The sequence below is a fragment of the Canis lupus genome, chromosome 32, assembly GCF_048164855.1.
Source record: "Canis lupus baileyi chromosome 32, mCanLup2.hap1, whole genome shotgun sequence".
NCBI lineage: Eukaryota > Metazoa > Chordata > Mammalia > Carnivora > Canidae > Canis > Canis lupus.
Window position 1 is genome coordinate 6,089,638 of NC_132869.1, and position 26,866 is coordinate 6,116,503.

At 39.5% G+C, this 26,866-nt stretch overlaps 1 long non-coding RNA gene across 10 annotated transcripts in view; it reads left to right on the top strand.

Annotated features, from left to right (window-relative positions):
- LOC140622850 (uncharacterized) overlaps positions 1–26,866 on the top strand; it is an 82,673-nt gene that overhangs the window by 40,550 nt on the left and 15,257 nt on the right. For 6 of the 10 annotated variants that reach the window (XR_012022519.1, XR_012022518.1, XR_012022524.1 and 3 more), the window contains 3 exons: positions 1,328–1,426; positions 9,246–9,424; positions 16,114–16,365. This is a non-coding gene — a long non-coding RNA (uncharacterized lncRNA). Of the gene's footprint in view, positions 1–1,327; positions 1,427–9,245; positions 9,425–16,113; positions 16,366–26,866 lie in introns of those variants that run through there. The other 4 variants (XR_012022523.1, XR_012022520.1, XR_012022525.1 and 1 more) reach the window with 4 other exon arrangements.

The following is a 26,866-nucleotide window of genomic DNA, read 5'->3' on the forward strand; positions in this document are numbered from 1 at the left end:
TAAATGGGATAATACATGCATGTGTTCAGAACAGTACATATTAACTACTCAACGAGGGTTAACTTTTATTACTATTAGATAGGAGATTTAATATGAGTCCATTCAGCATTAGAGAAACATCTGAAAAGAACAGGCTATTGAGGTGAGATTTGGCATTTACTGGGAAGTCTGGAAGAGGCTATTGCTATCAGCTAATTATCACCATGTTGTTAATAAATAGTTTTTTTTTCTTTACAAATGGGTGGCATCTCACTAAGAAATGAGTGAGATCTCCTTGGAGAAGCATGCAGGCAAGGAGGATGAAAGGAACTAAGACCAAGCTCTGAGGAAGAGATGAGGCTGGAAGGATCTGTGGGAGAAAGAGTGAACAGAAAGTGAAGGAGTATAAAGTATAGTACCGTAGAGTACATATTGTGGTTCTGACTCAAACGATTCTAAAAATCAGTTGGAGGGCTTGCAAAATGCAGAAGGGCCTGGAATGTCTCACACAGCAGGTATAGGGTAGTGCCTGGTAATTTGCATTTCTAACATTCCCAGGTGATGCTGCTACTACTAGCTGGAGGACCACACTTTGAGAACTACTGTCAGAATGACCACTTCTGCTTGGCTGTGAATAGGCATCAGATAACTGGAGCAGAGTAGGCATAAAGGAGGATTTCTAAAGATTAAAAATGAAAATAAAAATCATTATTTTATTGCTCATCCCCAGATTGCTTAGGAAGAGAACAAGATTTTATTAGGTGGGTTATGATCCTGCAGTGTTGAAGGATTATTGTATGTGTTGCTAATGAAACACCCTAGGTAATTCCCTGCAGCTGTGTATAAAATTACAAGAAGATGGACATATTTTCCTGGATGCATGAAAAAAATCCACCTCTTTAATGTCTTAAAAAAATAATTCATTGACATTTTTCATTTTGCATTGACCAAGTGCTCAATTTGTTCCTGAATAGCCTACAAAGAACTTATCCTCTACGAATGGGAAACAAACTGATCCATTGGTGGAAAAATCTGTTTTTCTTTGACTATACTCAGGGCAAAATCACTGGTTTTTTAGTTGTCATGATCCCCTGTTTTGTCACAGGACAGGTCACTGTGTGAGAAACCACACACAGAGGCATTCTCCTGAGGTGATTACACATGACTCTGTGCAGACACCTCAGCACTGATGTACCATATTGCAAAAGATTCCAAAAAATAAAATAAAATAAATGTGATGGGATTCTAAAGACCTTGGGAAGAATCTAATTAAAATATTTTTGGGGGGAGGGGCAAGATGGCGGAAGAGTAGGGTCCCCAAATCACCTGTCCCCACCAAACTACCTAGATAACCTTCAAATCATCCTGAGAATCTACGAATTCGGCCTGAGATTTAAAGAGAGAACAGCTGGAACGCTACAGTAAGAAGAGTTCGTGCTTCTATCAGGTAGGAAGACGGGGAAAAAGAAATAAAGAAACAAAGGCCTCCAAGGGGGAGGGGCCCGCGAGGAGCCGGGCTGAGGCCGGGGCGAGTGTCCCCAGGACAGGAGAGCCCCGTCCCGGAGGAGCAGGAGCTGCACCGACCTTCCCGGGGGAAAGGGGCTCGCAGGGAGGTGGAGCAGGACCCGGGAGGGCGGGGATGCCCTCGGGCTCCCGGGGACACTAACAGACACCTGCGCCCCGGGAGATGCGCCGAGCTCCCTAAGGGCTGCAGCGCGCACGGGGGGACCCGGAGCAGCTCGGGGGGCTCGGGGGCGGCTCCGCGGAGGGGGCTGCGGGGGGAGCAGCTCGGGGGGCTCAGGGGCGGCTCCGCGGAGGGGGCTGCGGGGGGGAGCAGCTCGGGGGGGCTCGGGGGCGGCTCCGCGGAGGGGGCTGCGGGGCGGGAGCAGCTGGGGGCGCTCGGGGGTGGCTCCGCGGAGGGGGCTGCGGGGCGGGAGCAGCTCGGAGGGCTCGGGGGCGGCTCCGCGGAGGGGACTGCGGGGCGGGAGCAGCTCCGCGGCTTCGGGGGCGGCTCAGCGGAGGGGGCTGCGGGGCGGGAGCAGCTGGGGGGGCTCGGGGACGGGAGCGCGAATCCAACAGCGCAGGCCCCGGAGCACAGGGCGCGGGACTCAGCCCAGGATCCGGCCTCCCCCGGGACAGGCAGAGGCCGGGAGGGCCCAGGACAGCGAGGACGCTCCTGCCCCGAGCTGAGCAGATCAGCGGCCCCGCCCGGAGCCTCCAGGCCCTGCGGACCGAGAGCTCTGTGGTGACTGCGGGAGCTGACTCCAGGGCTCCAGAGCTGGCCCCGCCACTGCGGTTGTTCCTCCTGGGGCCTCAGGGGGTGAACAACCCCCCACCGAGCCCTGCACCAGGCAGGGGGCAGAGCAGCTCCCCCAAGTGCTAACGCCTGAAAATCAGCACAACAGGCCCCTCCCTCAGAAGACCACCTAGACGGACAAGTTCCAGGGGAAGTCAAGGGACTTAAAGTACACAGAATCAGAAGATACTCCCCCGTGGTTTTTTTTTTTTTTTCTTTTTGATTTGTTTGCTTCTCCCACCCCTTTTTTCCCCTTTCTTTCTTTTTCTTTCTCTTTTTCTTCTCTTTTTTTCTTTTTTCTTTTTTCTTTTTCTCTTTTCTTTCCTTCTTTCTCTCCTCTCTTTTTCTCCTTTTCCCAATACAACTTGTTTTTGGCCACTGCACTGAGCAAAATGACTAGAAGGAAAACCTCACCTCAAAAGAAAGAATCAGAAACAGTCCTCTCTCCCACAGAGTTACAAAATCTGGATTACAATTCAATGTCAGAAAGCCAGTTCAGAAGCACTATTATACAGCTACTGGTGGCTCTAGAAAAAAGCATAAAGGACTCAAGAGACTTCATGACTGCAGAATTTAGATCCAATCAGACAGAAATTAAAAATCAATTGAATGAATGAAAAAAAAAATCAATTGAATGAGATGCAATCCAAACTAGAGTCCTAAGGACGAGGGTTAACAAGGTGGAAGAACAAGTGAGTGACATAGAAGACAAGTTGATGGCAAAGAGGGAAACGGAGGAAAAAAAGAGACAAACAATTAAAAGACCATGAAGATAGATTAAGGGAAATAAATGACAGCCTGAGGAAGAAAAACCTACGTGTAATTGGGGTTCCCGAGGGCGCTGAAAGGGACAGAGAGCCAGAATATGTATTTGAACAAATCATAGCTGAAAACTTTCCTAATCTGGGAAGGGAAACAGGCATTCAGATCTAGGAAATAAAGAGATCCCCCCCTAAAATCAATAAAAACCGTTCAACACCTCGACATTTAATAGTGAAGCTTGCAAATTCCAAAGATAAAGAGAAAATCCTTAAAGCAGCAAGAGACAAGAAATCCCTGACTTTTATGGGTAAGAGTATTAGAGTAACAGCAGTACTCTCACAGACACCTGGCAGGCCAGAAAGGGTTGGCAGGATATATTCAGGGTCCTCAATGAGAAGAACATGCAACCAAGAATACTTTATCCAGCAAGGCTCTCCTTCAAAATGGAAGGACAGATAAAGAGCTTCCAAGACAGGCAGGAACTGAAGAATATGTGACCTCCAAACCAGCTCTGCAAGAAATTTTAAGGGGGACTCTTAAAATTCCCTTTTAAGAAGAAGTTCAGTGGAACAATCCACAAAAACAAGGACTGAATAGATATCATGATGACACTAAACTCATACCTTTCAATAGTAACTCTGAACGTGAATGTGCTTAATGACCCCATCAAAAGGCGCAGGGTTTCAGACTGGATAAAAAAGCAGGACCCATCTATTTGCTGTCTACAAGAGACTCATATTAGACAGAAGGACACCTACAGCCTGAAAATAAAAGGTTGGAGGACCATTTACCATTCGAATGGTCCTCAAAAGAAAGCAGGGGTAGCCATCCTTATATCAGATAAACTAAATTTACCCCGAAGATTGTAGTGAGAGATGAAGAGGGACACTATCTCATACTTAAATGATCTATCCAACAAGAGGACTTAACAATCCTCAATATATATGCCCCGAATGTGGGAGCTGCCAAATATTTAAATAAATTAATAACCAAAGTGAAGAAATACTTAGATAATAATAAACTTATACTCGGGGACTTCAATCTAGCTCTTTCTATATTCGATAGGTCTTCTAAGCACAACATCTCCAAAGAAACGAGAGCTTTAAATGATACACTGGACCAGATGGATTTCACAGATATTTACAGAACTTTACATCCAAACTCAACTGAATACACATTCTTCTCAAGTGCACATGGAACTTTCTCCAGAATAGACCACATACTGGGTCATAAATCGGGTCTGAACCGATACCAAAAGATTGGGATCATCCCCTGCATATTCTAAGACCATAATGCCTTGAAATTAGAACTAAATCACAACAAGAAGTTTGGAAGGACCTCAAACACGTGGAGGTTAATGACCATCCTGCTAAAAGATGAAAGGGTCAACCAGGAAATTAAGGAATAATTAAAAAGATTCATACATACTAATGAGAATGAAGATACAACTGTTCAAACTCTTTGGGATGCAGCAAAAGCAGTCCTAAGGGGAAATACATCGCAATACAAGCATCCATTAAAAAACTGGAAAGAACTCAAATACAAAAGCTAACCTTCCACATAAAGGAGCTAGAGAAAAAACAGCAAATAGATCCTACACCCTGCAGAAGAAGAGAGTTAATAAAGATTCGAGCAGAACTCAACCAAATCGAGACCAGAAGAACTGTGGAACAGATCAACAGAACAAGGAGTTGGTTCTTTGAAAGAATTAATAAGATAGATAAACCATTAGCCAGCCTTATTACAAAGAAGAGAGAGAAGACTCAAATTAATAAAATCATGAATGAGAAAGGAGAGATCACTACCAACACCAAGGAAATACAAACGATTTTAAAAACATATTATGAACAGCTATACGCCAATAAATTAGGCAATCTAGAAGAAATGGACGCATTCCTGGAAAGCCACAAACTACCAAAACTGGAACAGTAGGAAATAGAAAACCTGAACAGGACAATAATCAGGGAGGAAATTGAAGCAGTCATCAAAAACCTCCCAAGACACAAAAGTCCAGGGCCAGATGGTTTTCCAGAGGAATTCTATCAAACGTTTAAAGAAGAAACCATACCTATTCTACTAAATCTGTTTGGAAAGATAGAAAGAGATGGAGTACTTCCAGATTCATTCTATGAGGCCAGCATCACCTTAATTCCAAAACCAGACAAAGACCCCACCAAAAAGGAGAATTACAGACCAATATCCCTGATGAACATGGATGCAAAAATTCTCAACAAGATACTAGCCAATAGGATCCAACAGTACATTAAGAAAATTATTCACCATGACCAAGTAGGATTTATCCCCAGGACACAAGGCTGGTTCAACACTCGTAAAACAATCAATGTGATTCATCATATCAGCAAGAGAAAAACCAAGAACCATGTGATCCTCTCATTAGATGCAGAGAAAGCATTTGAAAAAACACAGCATCCATTCCTGATCAAAACTCTTCAGAGTGTAGGGATAGAGGGAACATTCCTCAGCATCTTAAAAGCCATCTACGAAAAGCCCACAGCAAATATCATTCTCAATGGAGAAGCACTGGGAGCCTTTCCCCTAAGATCAGGAACAAGACAGGGATGTCCACTCTCACCACTGCTATTCAACATAGTACTGGAAGTCCTAGCCTCAGCAATCAGACGACAAAAAGACATTAAAGGCATTCAAATTGGCAAAGAAGAAGTCAAACTCTCCCTCTTCGCCGATGACATGATACTCTACATAGAAAACCCCAAAGCCTCTACCCCAAGATTGCTAGAACTCATACAGCAATTTGGTAGCGTGGCAGGATACAAAATCAATGCCCGGAAATCAGTGGCATTTCTATACACTAACAATGAGACTGAAGAAAGAGAAATTAAGGAGTCAATCCCATTTACAATTGCACCCAAAAGCACAAGATACCTAGGAATAAACCTAACCAAAGAGGTAAAGGATCTATACCCTAAAAACTATAGAACACTTCTGAAAGTAATTGAGGAAGACACAAAGAGATGGAAAAATATTCCATGCTCATGGATTGGCAGAATTAATATTGTGAGAATGTCAATGTTACCCAGGGCAATTGACACATTTAATGCAATCCCTATCAAAATACCATGGACTTTCTTCAGAGAGTTAGAACAAATTATTTTAAGATTTGTGTGGAATCAGAAAAGACCCCGAATAGCCAGGGGACTTTTACAAAAGAAAACCGTATCTGGGGGCATCACAATGCCAGATTTCAGGTTGTACTACAAAGCTGTGGTCATCAAGACAGTGTGGTACTGGCACAAAAACAGACACATAGATCAATGGAACAGAATAGAGAACCCAGAAGTGGACCCTGAACTTTATGGTCAACTAATATTCGATAAAGGAGGAAAGACTATCCACTGGAAGAAAGACAGTCTCTTCAATAAATGGTGCTGGGAAAATTGGACATCCACATGCAGAAGAATGAAACTAGACCACTCTCTTTCACCATACACAAAGATAAACTCAAAATGGATGAAAGTTCTAAATGTGAGACAAGATTCCATCAAAATCCTAGAGGAGAACACAGGCAACACCCTTTTTGATCTCGGCCACAGTCACTTCTTGCAAGATACATCCACGAAGGCAAAAGAAACAAAAGCAAAAATGAAGTATTGGGACTTCATCAAGATAAGAAGCTTTTGCACAGCAAAGGATACAGTCAACAAAACTCAAAGACAACCTACAGAATGAGAGAAGATATTTGCAAATGACGTATCAGATAAAGGGCTAGTTTCCAAGATCTATAAAGAACTTATTAAACTCAACACCAAAGAAACAAACAATCCAGTCATGAAATGGGCAAAAGACATGAACAGAAATCTCACAGAGGAAGACATAGACATGGCCATCATGCACATGAGAAAATGCTCTGCATCACTTGCCATCACGGAAATACAAATCCAAATCACAATGAGATACCACCTCACACCAGTGAGAATGGGGAACATTAACAAGGCAGGAAACCACAAATGTTGGAGAGGATGTGGAGAAAGGGGAACCCTCTTACACTGTTGGTGGGAATGTGAACTGGTGTAGCCACTCTGGAAAACTGTGTGGAGGTTCCTCAAAGAGTTAAAAATAGACCTGCCCTACCACCCAGCAATTGCACTGTTGGGGATTTACCCCAAAGATACAGATGCAATGAAACGCCGGGACACCTGCACCCCGATGATTATAGCAGCAATGTCCACAATAGCCAAACTGTGGAAGGAGCCTCGGTGCCCATCGAAAGATGAATGGATAAAGAAGATGTGGTTTATGTATACAATGGAATATTCCTCAGCCATTAGAAACGACAAATACCCACCATTTGCTTCAACATGGATGGAACTGGAGGGTATTATGCTGAGTGAAATAAGTCAATCGGAGAAGGACAAACATTATATGTTCTCATTCATTTGGGGAATATAAATAATAGTGTAGGGGAATATAAGGGAAGGGAGAAGAAATGTGTGCGAAATATCAGAAAGGGAGATAGAACATAAAGACTCCTAACTCTGGGAAACGAACTAGGGGTGGTGGAAGGGGAGGAGGGCAGGGGGTGGTGGTGAATGGGTGACGGGCACTGAGGGGGGCACTTGATGGGATGAGCACTGGGTGTTATTCTGTATGTTGGTAAATTGAACACCAATAAAAAATAAATTTATTTAAAATACATATATATATATATTAGAAACTTTCATTTCAATGTGTGATGTCTAAACACTGAAAGTTATAATTCTCAATTCAATTAATTGACTAAGTTTTCACTTCTTTTAAAATTTTTTGGACTGTTCTATTTGATCTGATTCAGGATGAAGTTGTTTTTCTCTTTGACATAACACAGATGACATTCATACAACTACAGTCTGTTGTTTTCACTCTGCTATTATACACACAGAATCCCAGAGCTGGAAAGTCCTGCAGAACTAATCCTTATGAGTGCATATTGAATGTTCAATATGCACTGTGTGCATGTTGTGAATGAATTTCCTTTCCTTCAAAAGCCTCTGATGGGCAGAATCTAAATCTGGGAAAATGCTATTGTTCAGAGCTCTGGCTAGGCAGATATATCAAAGTTAAAGGAATCCAATGGAATAGAGGAAATCAACATAAAACTCTGAAAAAATGAAGACTGAAGAGAAGAACCATTACCCATTTGTTTCAGATATGTAAAAATCTCCAAGCATAGTTTAAGAAAACTACAATATTTATTAACAAAGAATGAGCGCAGTAGATGCCATTCAAAAATCTAGACAACAGGCCATTTATGCCCTGATTTACTATCAAAATATAAATTATTATTATTATTTAAAGATTTTATTTATTTATTCATGAGAGAGACACAGAGAGAGAGAGGCAGAGATACAGGCAGAGGGAGAAGCAGGCTCCCTGCAGGGCCTCAGTCTCCCCAGGTCCTGGGATCATGCCCTGAGCTAAAAGGCAGATGAAAAAAAAAAAAAAAAAAAAAGGCAGATGAGCTCAACTGCTGAGCCACCCAGGCACACCCCAAAAAGAAATTAGAAATATATCAAATTCCTTTTCAAAATACAATTAATGGTTATAAAGGAATATGCAGCACAGTTGATCAGGAATCTCAAAGCTGGTATGATTTCTGAAAAAAAATCTGGCTTACATGAATTGACCAGAAACCATCGATATTAAGCATACAATGGAGATTTACATTGTTCAGTGATCCATATTATATTAATACCAGTAAGAAATTAAGACAAGTGATGATATGACATCTTAGAAAATCAATACTACTACTCTAGAAAGAAATTCTATTTAACCAAATTACGTAGAGCAGTGGCCAGCATAAATATTAGGAAGCAGTTTTTTTTCTTAAAATTCTACTGTAAGTCTAGTTAAACTTGAAAGGAAAATTCGGTATTAAAATAGAATTATATACAAATGGATGGCAATAAATGCCTTAAATTCACAAATGTGCAGAAGAGTGCCCAGGGAAGTATTTATATAAATTGTGGCCTCTGAAGCTGGGCATGCTGACACTGCCAGTACCACTGTACTGGTAAATTAATCAAGGGGCATCATAATTAAGTTTAATGTTTATTGATCAACAATGAATTGTTACATGTCCTCTCAAAGGCAGGTGAGGTAGAAGATGATACTTTGGCAAATTTATTTATTTATTTTTAAATGGCATTTTATTTTTAATTTTTTAAAAATATTTTATTTACTTATTCATGAGAGAGAGAGTGGCACAGAGACACAGGCAGAGGGAGAAGCAGGCTCCATGCGGGGAGCCCGACGTGGGACTCGATCCCGGGACTCCAGGATTGCACCCTGGGCCGAAGGTGGCACTAAACCGCTGAGCCACCAGAGCTACCCACCTTGGCAAATTTAAAGAGAATATGGATTTTACAAAAGGTTGGTGAACTGGCTATGAAGTCTGAAGATGATTTTAATGGTTATACTGAGAGCATATGATACTGTGTGTCTTCTTACTATTAACTGAAGAAAAAAAATCTAATAAAACAAGGGACAAAGTAATGTATGTGCATAAACCCCCCCTATCCTTTTCCGTATGAAAAATTGTTCATCCTTTCTTTCCCAACTCAGATGATTCTTCTTTTGTGAAGCTTTCTTTTACTCATAGGAGCAAAAATAATACTTCTGTGATCCCAAAGTGTGTGCATATACATCTACTATTGCACTTATTCTATTTCACTTTAATAAACTGAGTATGTGTTAGTTTTTCTATTTATTAATATAAGAGGAATTCCATGGGACCTTGTCTTATTTAGTTTTGCAGTACTGGGCACATAACCGTCCATAATAATGTGTATTAAATGGATTTGATTAATCAATATATGAGAATAAGAAATGTTCATGATGTCTCTTGATACTTTTAATTCCAAAGATAAATGGGCTTACAGGCAAAACAAATCTCACAGATCAGATTTCTGTTTACCAAAACCAGCTTAAATTATTCAGGGATCATCAAAGACAAAACTCTAGGAGATCTTGAAAAGTTGGAGAAATCATCTATCTAACCTCAAGATGATAATGAATAAAAAAGCCAGTAACAACTTTTTAATCTTTAAGCAGATCCTGCACTCATTAATAGGTAAAGAGAACTTAGGGAACAAGAGAAAATCTACATTAAAAAAATTGACGTTTATGTGAATATTTAATTTGGAAATATGTAACTTTTCTTTTTGTATTTTACTGGGACAAGAGATAATGAAGAGAGAGACTGTTGACTCTAAATTATTGTAAGTGTGGTCAGTTTCTCTCCCTGTACCCTTGCCTGGTCACACTGATAACTGGTCACCTCGCATGTTTTCCTCTTGAGGTTGAAAAAATATGTTATGGAGGGCAGGTTTAAAAAATTACCTCAATATCTGAAAGTGCCAAAGACATGAAAAAGAATTCAAACACCAAGGGTATATTTGCCACTGATACTGTTTTATTGAACTATTTGTCTAAAACTGTTACCAAAAGATTTTCTAAGCTAAATATTTTAAATGCTATTTAACTATTTGCCCTCTTCAGTCTATAGATGAAACATTTGACTTGTCAAATGAAAGAACTTGAGAATTTTGCCAGTACATACTGTAGCCTTGCCACCATCTTGGTGGTGTATTTCACAGGAGACAGTTTAGGCAAGGAGTTGGGAGCCTGGGATGATGTCTTGCTTCTGCTCTTTGCCAACTAGATCACCTTGGGTAGTTATTTGACCTTTATCTCAGATTTCATATACAGAGTGATGATAATCAACTCTTTCACAAGGCTGGTATGTCAATGAAACTACGTGTACAGAAGCACTTGTAAACTGTAAACTGCCATATAAATGTTAGTTACTATTATAGCTTCATCTACCACAATAACATCAGGAAAACGTCATGAAATATGGAGAGTCTATTTCCTTTTTTTGAAATGTGCTCCTCTGCAACACAAGTAATGGAGATCTTTTTCACTTGTTTGGTCATTTTTCCCAATTTTTTTTTTGTGGTAAAATACAAATAATGTAAAATTTACCATCTCTGCCATTTTTAAGTGTATATTTCAGTGGTATTAAGTACATTAATATTGTTGTGCAACCATCACCACCATCCATTACCAGAACTCTTTTATTTTGCAAAATTGAAACTATACCCAAACAATAACTCTTCATTCCCCACTTCCTGCTTCCTTGTTTTTTAAGATAATTTAAAATTCTTCTTAATTATTATAAGAAGATTTTATTTATTTATTCATGAGAGACTCACACACAGAGGCAGAGACCTAGGCAGAGGGAGAAGCAGGACCCCTGTAAGAGGCCACTGTGGGACTCAATCCTGGACCCCAGGATCATGCACTGAACCAAAGGCAGACTCTCAACCACTGAGCCATCTGGGCATCCCAAGATACTTTAAAATTCTAATGCTGCTTCCAACCTATCCTTAACACAAAATTCATTGCCAACCAAAATATAGTGGTGATAACCTCAATTTTATTTACTACCTTCATTGTTTTGGTCTTGGTAAGAGAGAATATGCAGTGAAGAAATACTGTAATGCAGACTTTGCGTGATAGGAGAAATTTGCCACATGTAAAAAGGTTTAGTATTTTGCAAACTTCTGGGCATAATGACTCTGCTGGAAATGTATCCTAAGAAAAGAACAAGGGAGGTGTACAGAGTTATCTGATAATATGTAAAAAATGTAAATCCCTCTTCTAAATTCTCAACAATTGCAGATCAGTTTAAAAATTGATGGTATATACATCCAGTGAATATCATATAACCACTAGATATCTCATTATAGAATAAGACTTAAAATATTGGGGTATGGTCATGCTATAATATAAAGTTAAAAACTTTTTAGATAACAGTATGATGATATTATATCAATTAAGGAATAAAAGTTACATGTATATATATTTTATATATATATGAAAATCCTAGTGAGTGTATAGAAAATATTAATGGCAATCTCTGGGTGACAGAATTATTAGAAATTTTAATTTCTTCTTTGTAGTTTTTTATGTTCTGTAATTTTTTCAATGACCATATATTACTTTTATAACCAGAAACAAAATGTAATTGAATAAAAAACTCAGGCCTAGGCCACCTCCAAAGCAAACCCAGTAATGAACTCTGAAGTATTTCAGCTATGAACATTTTAAGTAATTGGAAATTGGGAGGACCATAAAAAGTGGTCACTGGGGGGCTAGTATTTGAATGAAAAACCCAAAGAGCTTGTTTCGAATCATGTCGACTTTCACATTACTAATATAATTAAAGCAAGTAAATCAGTTGGGCAACATGCCACTCACCCTTCAGACACACGTCACAGCTGTCTGCATGCTCACTATCTTCACCTTGCTCAATTTTCACAGTTTTTAATATGAATATCAATTCTCTTTTTCATAAACCTAACCTATAAATGCCACAACCCCTCTGAGGGATTTCCCCAAGCTTCATTTTAGGCTCCAAAGGAAAGGATGTAAAAGAGACCTTTCTTTTGTAAAGTGATTCTATAATTCTGTCCAATATCCATCATTTTCAAGGCCAAGTAATCATATTTAATAGATCCTAAATTACATTCTGTCAGGCAAGGATTCCCTTGATGATATTAACCAGAGCAGAGGACTGACAGGCAGAGGCCTAAAAGTAAGATATTGTTCTACAAAGGGCTTATGAGCTTTCTTTTGCAAGGCTTGACCTGACTCAGTTTGGGGTGGTACAGGACCTGTGCCTTCACTGTGATCCTTAGCCTCCCCTGAATCACCCACAAACCAACTCCTGATTTCCTGTCTTAAAGTCACTTTTAAAATTAAATTATGTGGTTCATTTTTGACCCTTTCCTTTGAGGAAATTGCCATCATGAATTTATTTCTACAATACTTCACTAGCAAGACCCCAAGATGTATAAGCATGTACCTAGTCTATCTCCATTTTATCTGCTTATAGGAAATCTGAAAGAGAAAGGCTGAGGGACAGGAGAAAGTTGGAGAGATGGCTTCATGTCTTGTGCTGTTTATATGAATGTTGTAAAGTATAAAGTTGGAGATCATTTCTTGACAGGAAAGATTATAAGGTCATGATGCTGGGAGAGAGTACAGGGACAAATTTTCCTTTGAAAAAGGAAGAAATCTTGGATCAGGTTTTCATTAGGAGGGAAGTTCTCAGCACTGTATTGAACATCTCTTTTTATTTTGTTTTATATCTCGAAGGTCTTGAAGAATAAGAAGGTAAAAAAGAATAAGTATTTCCCCAAATTAAACAAAATTTAAGTTTTTTAAAAAGTTTATTTATAATGAAAAGTTTATTTATAATACACTCAACGTGGGGCTTGAACTCATGACCCTGAGATCAAGAGTCACATGTTCTATGACTGAGCCAGCCAGATGCCCCACAAAATTTAAGTTTTTAATGCTTCAGTTATTAAAGTAGTTCAAGCACAGATCTTCAATCAAAATACAACTGTTGAGCTCTTGCTATGTACCTGGTCCCTAAGGACTTTATAAACATTAACTCATTGCATTTTTACAAAGACTCTGTAACTTGCAGATAGATTTATTCCAGTTTTAGGGGTGACACCTACAAGTCAGCCATTTCTAAAATTTTAGAGTGGCTTGGACTCTAACAGTTTAGAACATTCTTAAATTTTGATCATCTGCTTTCCCACATAAAATTGCTTGTTCTTGTTCTGTAAAAAATAATCCCAACCCAGTTGCTCCAAACTTTAAAATATATGGATCTTGTAATTCTTGCCTAAAGAAAACTGTGAGAACATGAAAGGGTAGAGTAGGAAAGAGGGAATGATGGCAGTTAGTGTTTAACATTTTCAAACAGGAAGTAGGATGATGAGCGTGACTTAGTGGAAGAAAAACAAAAATATCAAACCATTATCAAGATATTTGTCCTATGATTTTGGGCAAAAATAAACAAAAGAACCAGTTCCAAATTGGTCAATTTTCTCATGTTTCTCTCTTATTTTTTTTTTGTTTCTCTTTCTTTTTTTAAGTTCCCAAGTTTCTTTGTCTTTCCTTTGCTCTTCACTAATTCTTTTATTTTTACTCACAACTCTCCCTTCTTATTTTTATCTTACCATCACTCTTTCCCTTGTTTTTTTTCCCTCTGCTTAAAAAAGAGAAAAAATAAGACAATAAAACCTGACTTTTGTGCTCTCTCTTTAAGTGCAATAAAACACAGGTGCAAAAATGGAAGGAAGGAACTGGCTGGTTTCATGATCGTTTCTTCCATCTTTCATCGTCATTAATTCCTCTTGCTACTGTCTTCTTCCTTACTTTCTCCTTTCCAATATGTCACTTCCTTCTTTTCAATAAATCACTATGGCTAAGATTTAAGGGCACTTCACCACATTCTGATACACTACAGTGGTTTAATTTTCATATCAGTCTAACCCAAATTGATTTCTCATTGACAGAGCTCAGCTGCCACCAACTTACTTGCTGTGTTCAACAAATGGAAACTCTCAGCAAAACCTGTATTATCATTTATTCCCACAATATTAAACAAGCTGTAATGTAGTGATGTCTTTAATTTTTCAAATAACAACACAATTATTAGGAAAAATTCACAATTAGGAAAACTTCACAATTTTCCAGAGAATGAGGATGGATTTCAAAGGAAGTAATCATTTAGAAACTGACCATCAGGTCTCCAGTAGAGTTTGGTCCATTTCTATTCATCTTGTTTGGACATGTTAATATATTATCTACCTTCTTCTCGATGCTCTTATTATTAAAAAAAAAATAGTGACACTCTTTTATCTTTTAATGGGGTTATGTTAAATGGGTTTATCTATTTTTAACTCCACCGAATAAACAATTACAGCTGTCTGTATGTGTGTCACATTTTATATCTTTCAGAGAACTTTCATGGCATTATCTATCTAATCCTCATTAAAACACTAAACACATGCTGGGCACTGTGATAGGTATTGTGGTCCAGATAAAAATGTTCCACAGCTCCTTCTTTGACATCCTAGGAGAGAGATTATGGGACACATGTAACAATTCCAGACAGACTAATGTATTATGGATTTTAATAATTATACATATAAGGTACTACATGGACACTGGGTACCTAATTATTAATCATATTTTTCTCTGGTAGTATTTGTCATATTATATTTTAATTTGGTATGTAGTATTAGTCAGTTTCTCCCACTAAATTGTGATAGAGAAGACATCTTATGCACCTCCTGCATTTCCATCATCAAACACAGGGCCTTGAACTTGACAACCAGTTACTCTTCAATGAATGGATGAATAAAAAGGATGGATATCTATAGATACATAGCTACATGGACATTCATTTTATCTGTTATAAATGTGTGTTTAAATATGTAGATACTATATAGATACTATACATTGATTTATATGATATACATAAACATATACATGTATAAATTATATATACACAATATTATATATATATAATATTATCAAACATTATTATATATAATATCTATCTAACATATATATGTTTAAGAATTCCAGGAAAGAGGATCTTTTATGTAATATGAGAAAAGATAGGTTTTTCCACCAATAAAAGTACTATTGTTTTTCTGTTAATACAAAGTCAATATATAATTTGGAAGGGGACAAAGGAAGAGCTATTTGACATAGGATGTAGGTTGCATGGAAAATGCCCAGTCAAGTTTCTAACAGGGATTCATTCCTTTCTTTTGCTCTTTGATATGTCATATTTGGAGAAATGTTGGGCTTTATGTAGTTTTATTTCAACAGATGCTGAAAATAAGATGTTGAAGTAAAATAGTTTTACTTCAACACTATTCCTTTTTGTGGAAGTGTTGCCTGAAGAACTCTTGTATGGCTTTTTAATCTAGATACAGTAAAATACTTTTCAATGCCAACTTTATTCATGACACATCAATTTGGTTGCAATGTTTACCTTGTTTCTGTTCCTCTAGTTCTGGCCCTTGAGCTCCTAACCTGCACTGATGAGTTTTTCTTGTTCAAGAAGAGGGATATAATATGGACCTTAATGGGATCAATGAGGACCCCCATGCCATCTCTGAGTGATTCTTCTTGTTGGTTCTACTAGGATGAGTTTTAGTTATTTTTCTCTTGTTTTCCAGGGACTGGGTACCCTGTGGAAAAATGACATCATCTGCTGGCCTTTCTTATTGACCATGTGCCTACACTGACCCTATCAATTGCCTCTAGCGAAGATCTCTACTCAGCTATCTGCACTGGGCCTACCTGCCATAGACACCTGCTCCCTAGGTGTCAGGAGTCCACTGTGTCTTCCTTGTCGCTTCTCCTTTGGCCTGATTTGTTTCAGGACTCACATCTCCTTTCATAAAACAATCATCATCTGGCCATGATGACCTCCTGTGTGGAACTCTGACTCTCTTTAGATGCTGAACATCTCAATTTTTTCCAAGTGGTTCAACCTTCTCAGTTTTTCTGGCTCAGTGTTGGTTAGGATAATAAGAGAAACTCAGATGCACTCCTCTGTTGGAAAAAGGGAGCGTTAACCAGCTTTTTAGGGTCAGCAAAATGATGACTTATGAAAAACCATTTCACTGTACTCTGATAAACATGAAGAACATCTCATTTTACCCAGAGATTATTAAGGCCAGGAACTTAGGATCTGAGACAAAATCTCGGAAGGATCCCTTACAGCTCTTGTTTATGATCAGACTCTCCCTTCAATGTATGCATGCATTCCTTGGCTGATAGGTGAAAGTGGGAAAGAGGAGGAAGGTAGTCCTAGCTTATTTCTGTGTTGTTTCTCATTTGTTCACCATTGACCTTTGTACTTTGCTGCATTGTCCCATGTAGATCCTTGATATGCTGAAGGTATCAGTCAAGATCTCAACAAGACCCAGAAGGCACACTTAATAGGGCCTTATTCAGGGAGTTTAACAAAGAGGCTATTTATAAGAGTGTAGACAGTTTCAAGGGAAACCAACAAAGGATAGTGATGTATCCCCAGGGCTAGGAACAGTGGCAATCTTCATCAGCCATTGGCTTAAAGGGATAAAGGAGGGAAAAGCTACTAGAACCCTGAGAGCCATAGCTGTAGTATAGTGTGGGCTATGACCTTTTCCAGAGGGAAGGTGCTAATGCCAAGCCTTGGTCATGCAAAGAAGGACCTCTGACCTCACCCTGCTTCCTTTTCTTCCCATCCTCACGTCTCCCATCTACCTCTTGCTGGTGCCTCCCATTAACCGAATCTAAACAGAAAGTAGAGGGGATGGGAGCAGAGATGATGCAAAGTACAGGTCAGCCTCTCTTGGGACAGAGCAAGTTGGGGAGGTTGAAAAGAGCATGCGGGGCTGATGCTGAAGATATCTGGCACATCTACTAATTGATCCTCAACTGAAGTTGCCTCTTTACACAATAAGAGAGTTTTGATGCAGAGTGGAACATGTCTTTAAAATCTCTTAGAAGCTTATGTAGCCATGTTTTTCCATGAACACATTTTTTTTTTTCTAAAATAGTCCAATAATATGATAACTAGAAGATTCCCTACAGCCTTATGGTCTCCCTGGATCTCTGGCTTGGAGATTTGTCTCTTAGTCCTTCAGCCCCCAGCATCTTGATCATGTGGAAGTCACTCCCATGGTAGCTGCATTGGTGACAAAACTACAGTTTTCTTTGATGCCCCTTTCCTTTCAGTGATGGATGTCAAACAACAAACCAAATTCCTTTCTTTTTGTCTAGAGATTAACCTTCCTTATGCAACAGGTCTGATAAATATTGGAAGCCATAGAGGGTTTTCTCCCTTTTCTCTCACCTTAACACACACACACACACACACACACACACACACACACACACTTGTGGAGAATATGAAAAAGCAGAGCCTTGATCTTCAGAGAGAGAAACAGATTCTCTGGATGGAAACTGAGAGATTGCTGAATTGAGTGGCAGGAGACCCCCCTAGATAATAGCCTCTTCTGAGCTGGCACAGCTTTATGATTCAGCATTTCTTCTGGAGATAATTCAGTGAACTCATACACACCAGATCCTAAAGGGCTAGAGAAATGTGCTATTGAGCTCTAGATATAGGCTCTGAAACTAAAGCAAGCGTGGGGAACAATATTGAAAGCAAAGGATATCACTATTTTTTGGTGCATAAAATACTTAAATTCTGTCTCAACAGGGAGTAGGGAGTGTTTATACTTTTCTAAAGGAGAGGCTTGGAGATGGTGCCCTCTACTTTCCATTGTGCTACAGTCTCTCGCCACAGTTGTAAAGGAGCTATAGCAGGGCTGCTTGGCCCTCCTGTAGACATCTGCATCTGGGGGAAACCTGAGGTGGGTGTGGCCACCCAGTGCATATGGGGACATACCTACAAACTTCAGGGAGAGTCTGATTAAGCCATGGAGGGAAGATTAGCACCAGTGCTGATGCCTAGGCAGGGGTTCTGCTGAGAAATGCTTTGTAACCTGCTCGCATCCTGAGAGCTTTGAGAACCTGTCTTCCCAGACTGAGCAACATGTGAAGTTCTTGCACCATGAAATCCTGGGGACTATAGCATGTGCTAAGCAGCATGTTTTCTATGGCTCTGACAACTAATGTTTTTTGTACTCTTGGTCTGTGGGGTTTTGTGTTCATTTCTCTTAGACTTAACCAACTCACTTGGTTTGCTCGAGACTTTACCAGTTTTAGCACTGGAAGTCTGGTGTTCCAGAAATCCCTTCATTGTTCAACCAAATTGGAATCTTGTGACTGTGAGAGGTGTGTGTGTCGGGGGCGAGGGGTGATGGACTGTGGGTGTCACATACCTGAGAGTCAGAACCAACAAAGGTCAGATCTCCTCTAGGGGTGTGGCTGCAATATCATGTCCTTCTTTACCAGATTCCCAGGGACCATAAACTGGATATATTTACTCCTGTCCCACAGAGCATTTTGAGTGGTTGTTGTTGAGGTCCAAGTGGAATAGTATATGTTAAAGCTTTTTGGAGATTATAAAACACTATGCAGACATAATTACTTTGATTGCATCATGTTTTCCTCATTGACTATCCCTGATGCTGAGCATATGTGGATCTTTCAACTTTGGGAGAGAGAAGGAGCTAATAAGTATTATTAATTTAGTATATTAATTAATAATTTAATACATTTATTAACAATTTAATGTATTAAAATAATAAATATTAAGTACCTCCTGTGTCTGCTGAACATTATGCTAAGTATTTTATATACATCTATGCTTTTTTAATCCCTCTAAAAATTCTGTGAAGTAGTTATTGCCCCTAAAGTTAATTTCCTTAATACAAGAGTCCGTTCTCTTTTGGTGTGGACTCCGTGCTGATGAAAGCAGGTAAGCCAATATAAATAAGTTACTTGGGCTGGCTCTCAGAATTGGCTTGCTATTTGGCATATGAACATAAATTCTCTGTGAAGACCTCTAGCTCATCAGCCCTTGGATAGGTTGAAGCCCAACCTGCTCTTGGTGGCCTTGCTCAAACCTTGAGGTTTGCAGGTCTAATTTAGAGCCATCTTGAGCCATTTGGCACAATCTAACATCCTGAAAGGCATAGGAGTATGGGCTTAACTCCATTGTATTATGCACATTTGAAAGCTCATATATCTTTCCGTGGTAACTAAGAGTTTTCATATGTCAACAGAGTTCTTGTATAGATGTGAAAAAAATAATTTTCTGAAATACGTGTTATATACAATACATAAAATATACAACCTATTTTCATATTTCATTCAATTTTTATTTATTTATGATCAAGTTATTATTTCATCCAAGCATTCGTTTTTACTTCCCATTGGATTAAATGTATTTTTAAAATTCAGAAGTGAAGTTCATTTCTTACCAACTCACCCTTTACCTGTTAGATTTATTAAAGTCCATAGATTATCAATGATGCATTTGATATAATAATTAAATCATGATGTTAAACCAGTTTCCACCAACAAGAGATGTTGTTTTCTCAGGGCACTTGGATCCTATGTTCAAGGCACCACTTGCTCAAAGAGGGAATCTGAAGGAAGATCTTTTACTTCGTGACAGTAGCTAAGTTTGAATTATGTTATCCAAAGGAGAAATTTCTCTCCATTAGTCAAAGTGCCCAGAGCTTTCGAAGAAACCAATTTTCCATATATTTAAGACTCTTGTGTATACATTTAGTACCTTTCGATGAAATTTCTTACCCACAAAAAGTAGTAAAAAAAAAAATTGCTGTATTTCCTCCTGAATGTTGTTAAAACACCTTCTTAGGCAAATGGATTATGAGTCTGGGCCAAAACTTTGTTTCAGACTAGTCACAAGGGATGAAACCTTTAAGTGTGCCAATTCAAGATTCTCTTTAGGGATTTTATAAGAAAAGTGAATGGTTAATCATTGTTAAACTGGGTACAAGAAAAAATATGTCTGGTTAAAGATTATTAGGCTGGCCAGTCAGCTGGGTGGGTAACCCTGGCTTCCCAGAAGTCCTTAATCTTATTTAGGTCTATCAGAAAATTGCTCAAGCATTTTAACAGCAACGCCAATTACATCCCAAAGGAGGTTGTGAATTTTACCATCCAAAAAAGTTCTGCCCTAGACCAGGTTTGGGACAATTTTTATTCTCAATGTAAATATAATTTCTGTGCCAAAGCATTATCATCTGTTTTTTCTTCTAAAGTAATGATTTTTTTTCCTTAAAATTTGATTTCTGGTGGTTAGCCCTTTTGGAATAAAACTATTTCTTACCTTAAAAGGGTATTGTAAGCCTTGAAAAACAAAAAAGTTAGACAAATGCAACACTTTGGAGAAACAATAAGATTTCATAACAAAAATAACACTAATGTAAGCTACAAATGTAATTTGAAAACAAGCTAGCAGTGTCTAGATCTACCTACCAATTTATAAGAAGTATCTTATAAATTGTATAGTAAACTATACCCTGAAGAAGTAGTAATATCCAAACCATGGGAAATTCTACAAGATTCCAAATGGTTTCTTCAATAAGCACATTGCAGGGATGGAAGGGGGAGGGATAGAGGAAAGAGGGAACCTATAAAAAAACACTGAAAAGACTTACCAATCAATTACAACATGTAGATCTTATTTGCATCCTGATTCAAACATACCACAAAATAAAATATTGACATTCATAAAGCAGTTGAAAATTTCAACTCTTACTGGAAAATGTAATGATATTAAGGGATTATTAATTTTTAAATTGCAACAATGGTAATGAGTTTATATAAAATCAACTTTGTGGTTTAGAAATACACAGTGAAAAGTTTGCAGATGAAATATATGTCTAAGATTTGCTTCAAAATAATACAAGAGGAAGAGAAGTGGGTGGGGAATAGATGAAATATGATCAGCCTGAGTTGGCAGTTACTGAAGCTAGGGGATAGGTATATAAAAGGTCATCACACTCTGCCTACTTTTTGCATATGTTAGAAACTCTCTTTAATAGAAGGTTTAAATAAAACAATGACAACAGGATTGATTTGCCAAGCTGTCAGTTCTTTCATTGCTTTCCTGGCTAAACTCCTAGTCTAGAGCCTACCGCCAGTGGAGCCCTTTTCACAAAAAGGCAGGTTGGGGGGTCAGCAATGCCAATTATGGCAGATATATAGAAGTCATGCCCTAATATAATGTCAGTGAAAACCCATACTTTAGGGTATAACATAAGAGAATGAAATCATAGCTAGACACATAGAAATTATTGGCACCTGGGTGGCTCTGTTGGTTGAGTCTTTAGCTCAGGTCATGATCCGAGGGTCCTGGGATTGAGCCCCATACCAGGCTCTGTGCTCAGCATGGAGTCTGTTTCTCCCTCTCCTTCTGCCTGTTGCTCCCCTTGCTTTTACACTCTTTCTCTGTCTCTCTGTCTCTCTCTCTCTCTCTCTGTCAAATAAATAAATAAAATCTTTAAAAACAATGATTGTCATTCTGTGCATTGTAGTGAAGGGGTAGCACTCATACCTCTCTTAGGTATTTCCTAAATTCCTATTGCCCCCTTTTTTTTTTTTTTGAGAGAGAGAGAGAGAGCACATGAGCACATGAGTGCATGAGTGGAGGGAGGGACAGAAAGAGAGGGAGAATCATAAGCATGCTCCATGCCCAGCATGAAGTTCAATGCAGGGCTTGATCTCACGACCCTGAGATCATGACCTGAGCTGAAATCAACAGTCCGATGCTTAACTGACTGAACTACCCAGGTGCCCCTACTTTCTATTTTTTAATTTAAAAACTTGATGGGGTTTCTTGATTGTGTATAAAGAGAAGGGAAACAAGTGAGAGAGAGTATGGTCCCAAATCTGGCCAGAGACAGAACCGCTCTTACTTAATTTAAGAGGTACTGAGCCTCTTATAGGAAGTAATTAGGATTCCTAATCAAATGCTGGACAGATGTTACCAAAATGAGGACCTTTTCTAGAAAGTTGATTAGCATTCACCTTCTGACAGAGCATGTGGAACCGTCTTCAACTAGGCTTTTATTTATTTGCCTCCCTCCTGGCTTCTTTCTTGTAACTTCTCCTTCTTCCTCCATTGCACTCTCTTTTTCCTTATCTATTTCTTCTTTTCCATCAATGTTTCTCCCAAGAAAGAAATCTTTGTTTTGGCTTGCAGTAAGCTTGAAATAAAACTCCAACGTATCTTAAAATCAATTTGTCTGAGAACTTAGTTTTTAGTTTGTCACATGAAAAGAACTAAATTGTTCATTGGCACATAATAAAAAAAACAGGAATTTTGGAGTTTCAAGTTCAGCCACTCATGGTATGTAGTTGGAACCTGGTGGAGGAAAAGATGGAGAGAGGAGCCCAACAGCAAGGCCAGAGATGGAGACTCTGGAGGGATGCAACCAAGGAGAAATTCTTATGCTTAACATTCAACTTGATTTCCTTTTCTGAGCTGTGTTATTATGACTCTTCTCCCTGACCCCAGCAAATGACAAACCCATCTTTCTAATGGCATAGGACAAAAACCTTGCTTTTTCTTGTTTTTAATACAGATTTTATTTATGTATTTGAGAGAGAGAGAGAGAAAGAGAGAGCAGGGGGAGGGGCATATGGAGAGGGAGAGAGGGAATCCCAAGCAGACTCCACGCTCAGTGTGGAGCCCGATGTGGGGCTCAGTCTCACGACCCTGAGACCGTGACCTGAGCTGAAATCAAGAGTCAGAAACCTGACTGACTGAGCCATCCAGGCACCCCAAAACCTTGGTTTTATCCTTGCTTCCTCTCATTCTTTTACATCTACATTTGATTCATCTGCAAAGCCTGTTGGCAGACCTTCACTATATATCCATAATCTATGTATGCTCCTTACCACCACACTGCAGGACAGTGGTTCCAGTCACCAGCTCTAACCTGTATAGTTGTAATAGCTTCCAAATTCATCATCCAGATTCTACCTTTGCCCCTCTCAGTCTCCTCCCACCCGAGGAGCCAGACAGATAATCCTTCTAAAGCAAGTCAGGTTCTAGGACTGCTCTACTCCAAAGCCTGCATAGCTTCCCAACTCATTCTGAGTAAAAGTCAACCATCACAATGACCTACTGGCCTGCCCAACCCACATCCAACCCCTCTGATCACATTTTGGCTCTTCCCTCATTTATTCCCATTGTAGTCACACTGGCCTCAGCCTGTTCCTCCATCAAGGGCTGTGCATTTGCTGCTCCCTCTGCCTGGGACATCCTTCCCCAGATATGGGCATGGCCCTCTCCAGCACCTCCTCTACTCAATATAAAGGCTCCTCACTGAAGCCTGCTTGGGTTAGATATTTTAAAAATCGACTTTCCTCCTAGCACTCTGCTTCCCTTTTCTCTGCTTTATTTTTCTCTGCACACTTATTGTTACCAGATACACTCTATAGTGTCTTATTTATTGTACCTGTTGTCTGAGTGTTTTCCCTGGAATGTAGGTTCTGCCTGGGCAAAGATTTTTGTCTCTTTTGTTTGCCATTGAATCCCTGGAGCCCAAACAGGGATAGTAGGTACTCAATAAATAATTGTTAAATGAATGAATTCCCCAAACTAATGAAATCTGGCATGTACAACATTCTTACATGAATAGGAGCTTTGGGGAATGAGGCAAAATGGCTGAATGCAGAGGAAACAGGGCAATGGTTTTGAGGGCCAAGATACTGAGCTGGTAATGCCAAGTGCTTAGTGGGAAAAGACATTTCAAGTGAGGGGTGACAATGGAACCTGAGGCCCTAAGAAGGACACTTGTTAACCTATCATCCAGACAAAATCTGGTGTCTCCCCTTCTAGTAATCTTTCAACCCAGACATCACCATTTTCAAGGTCGTCTGCCACTCCCGGACATAGAAGGAGGGCCTGGATTCAGTCCTTCAGGGGTCTCACCCAGATTCTATGATACTCTGAAGTATCTGGGGGTGCCTATGTACCCAGGAGGAATATTGACGATGCTAAGGCCTGGCTGGAAGCTTGCCAGAGGGCTCAGTGAGGTCCCTGGCATGTCTATGTCTGTGTGTGTTGGTGTCGAAGTCTGGGAGGCGGGATGGGCAGAGAAGAAAAATCACCTTTTAGCTCAAGGCAGCACTGGTCTGGAACCCAAATGAGATTTGTAGGAAGATCACCTCGGGATCTCTAGCAAACCACCTGCAAGAGTGGAGATGAGCTGCTAGATAGCCAAGAGGCACAACTGGGGTTTGCCAAGCTTGAAGAGAAATAGGGGTCAAGCTGCAAACAGTAGGAACAGCAGACCTTAGTCAGGCAACAGCAACTAGGTGGATAAATGTAAGGTCCTGCAGACCAGGGAGCTAGGGGACGTCATGCTTGAGACTCCTGACTCCACCTACCACGAGACTGCAAAGTTTTATGATGACAGCTCAACACTATATATATTCATGTATTCAGATGCTATCTTGCAGAGGAGCCAGGAAGTGAGGTGGAAGACAGAGGAATCACCAAGTACCTTTATCTAGAAAGGTGGAACATTAAACAAAGAGATTCTAAATAGTTGCATTGTGCCAAGGTTTAAACCAGATTGGACTTTTAGGTTTTATTTTTTTTTTTTCTCCTTGCTACTCAACAGTTGAAAGCTGACAAAAGATGTTTGTCTAATTGCCTAAGAATACCAATTTTCTTCTTACACATCTAAAAAGAAGAGTAAGTAAATTATAACCTCATAATATGTATGTGATTGTTGATGTACAACAATCAACAAACTATAAACCCTGTGTGTAGTTAGTTATTATATTTAAAAGCTTCTGGCTTTTTTTGGAACGTTGTAAAGAGGGTGGGCTGTAGCCCCAAATAGATTTAGGCTTGAGCCTGGCCCTTGCATTCTGTACCCACCGTGTAGGAACTTGAGTGAGTTACTTAACACGTCTGAGTCATGGCTGTCTGTAAAATGGATTTAATACTGCTTTTTGTTTTTTTTAGATTTTATTTATTTATCCATGAGAGACACACAGAGAGAGCCAAAAACAGGCAGAGGGAGAAGTATGCTCCCCATGGATGGCTCGATGTGGGACTTCATCCCAAGACAGCCTGAGCCAAAGGCAGACATTCAACTACTGAACCACCCAGGTGCCCTGGGCATTAATACTGCTGACCAGAGTCTTATTCTGAAATTAAATGGCATCTGAATGTAGAGTTGCCCAATACAGGGCTTGTCATGTGGTAAATACTCACCAAATGTCAATTTTCTTTTCTTCCAATGCTGAATAATTTGCACATCGACAAATGACAAATTGTCTCCTAGTTAATTTACTACAATTAACTACCAATAAGTTGACCTTAGTGTTTGATGGGATCATCCAGATTAAAATATTGACAAGTGAATTTTATTTTAATTTTAATCCAGTTCTATCCATGACCTGTGTCTCTGTGACATTCACAGATGTCTCTGTGAATCTTCCTCTGTACCCAGTTATGACTAAAGGTACGGAAGACAGCTCAGCCATTTGTGTCAATGATTATTCATAAAGCACAGGGGGTTGGTGCGTGGGAAGGGAGAGCACTGGTCACTCTGTCTATCCACTTAATTTCCTCTGTCTCTCACCACGGGGTGAAACGAGACTTTCCTCAAATCCCTTTGCACTACATCCAATCTCAGGCTTACAGTGGGAGTATAACTACAGAGCAAGGGACTTTGGGTTCAATGGCCACATTCTTGGGGTCCTTCTGAGGACTCCCCAACTACCTACCTCAACCAGATGGGAACTCAGGGCAAATAGCTGCTTACAGCTGCTGGTGGGGCATTTTCCACCGGAAGCTGATATTTTCCATGGACATGATTTGACTTTCTTCTTGATTTAGGTGACACCTCCTGAATAAGGCAGAGCTCCTGTGGTGTCCCCCTGTTTCAGACAAAACATTTAGCTTTTGTTTCAACTCACCCAAGCAACTCAAAGCACAAGAGCTAACGATTGAAAGATGAGAGGAAGAGGATTTAACAAATCATTTGCTAGATATACATATATGTATTTATATAAATATTTACTTATATTTATTAAAATACATTTTTAATATATATTTTATTATATATATTTTAAATAGACTACACACCCAGTGGGGAGCCCAACATGGACTTTGAACTCATGATCCTGAGATTGAAACCTGAGCTGAGATCCAGAGTCAGACACTTAACTGACCGAGCCTCCTAGGCATCCCTGCACAATATTTTTAAATGACATTTTCTACTCCATGAAAATAGGATTCCTTAGAACCTCATAAAATAGATATAAATACATGTTGTTGGATTGATGGGTCTGGCCTTTCCTGGGCTGTACTTTATGTGGTATTATCTGGTAACTAATGGGTATGGGGCAGTGGTGAGTGAGCAAAGAGAGGAGAGGTTAAATCTCCCATCTGCATTCTATTTTATTTTGCAAAAGATAAAATGAAAATCTGCTTTATTTTCAGGTCAAGGCTCTGTGCTTTCTTCCTGA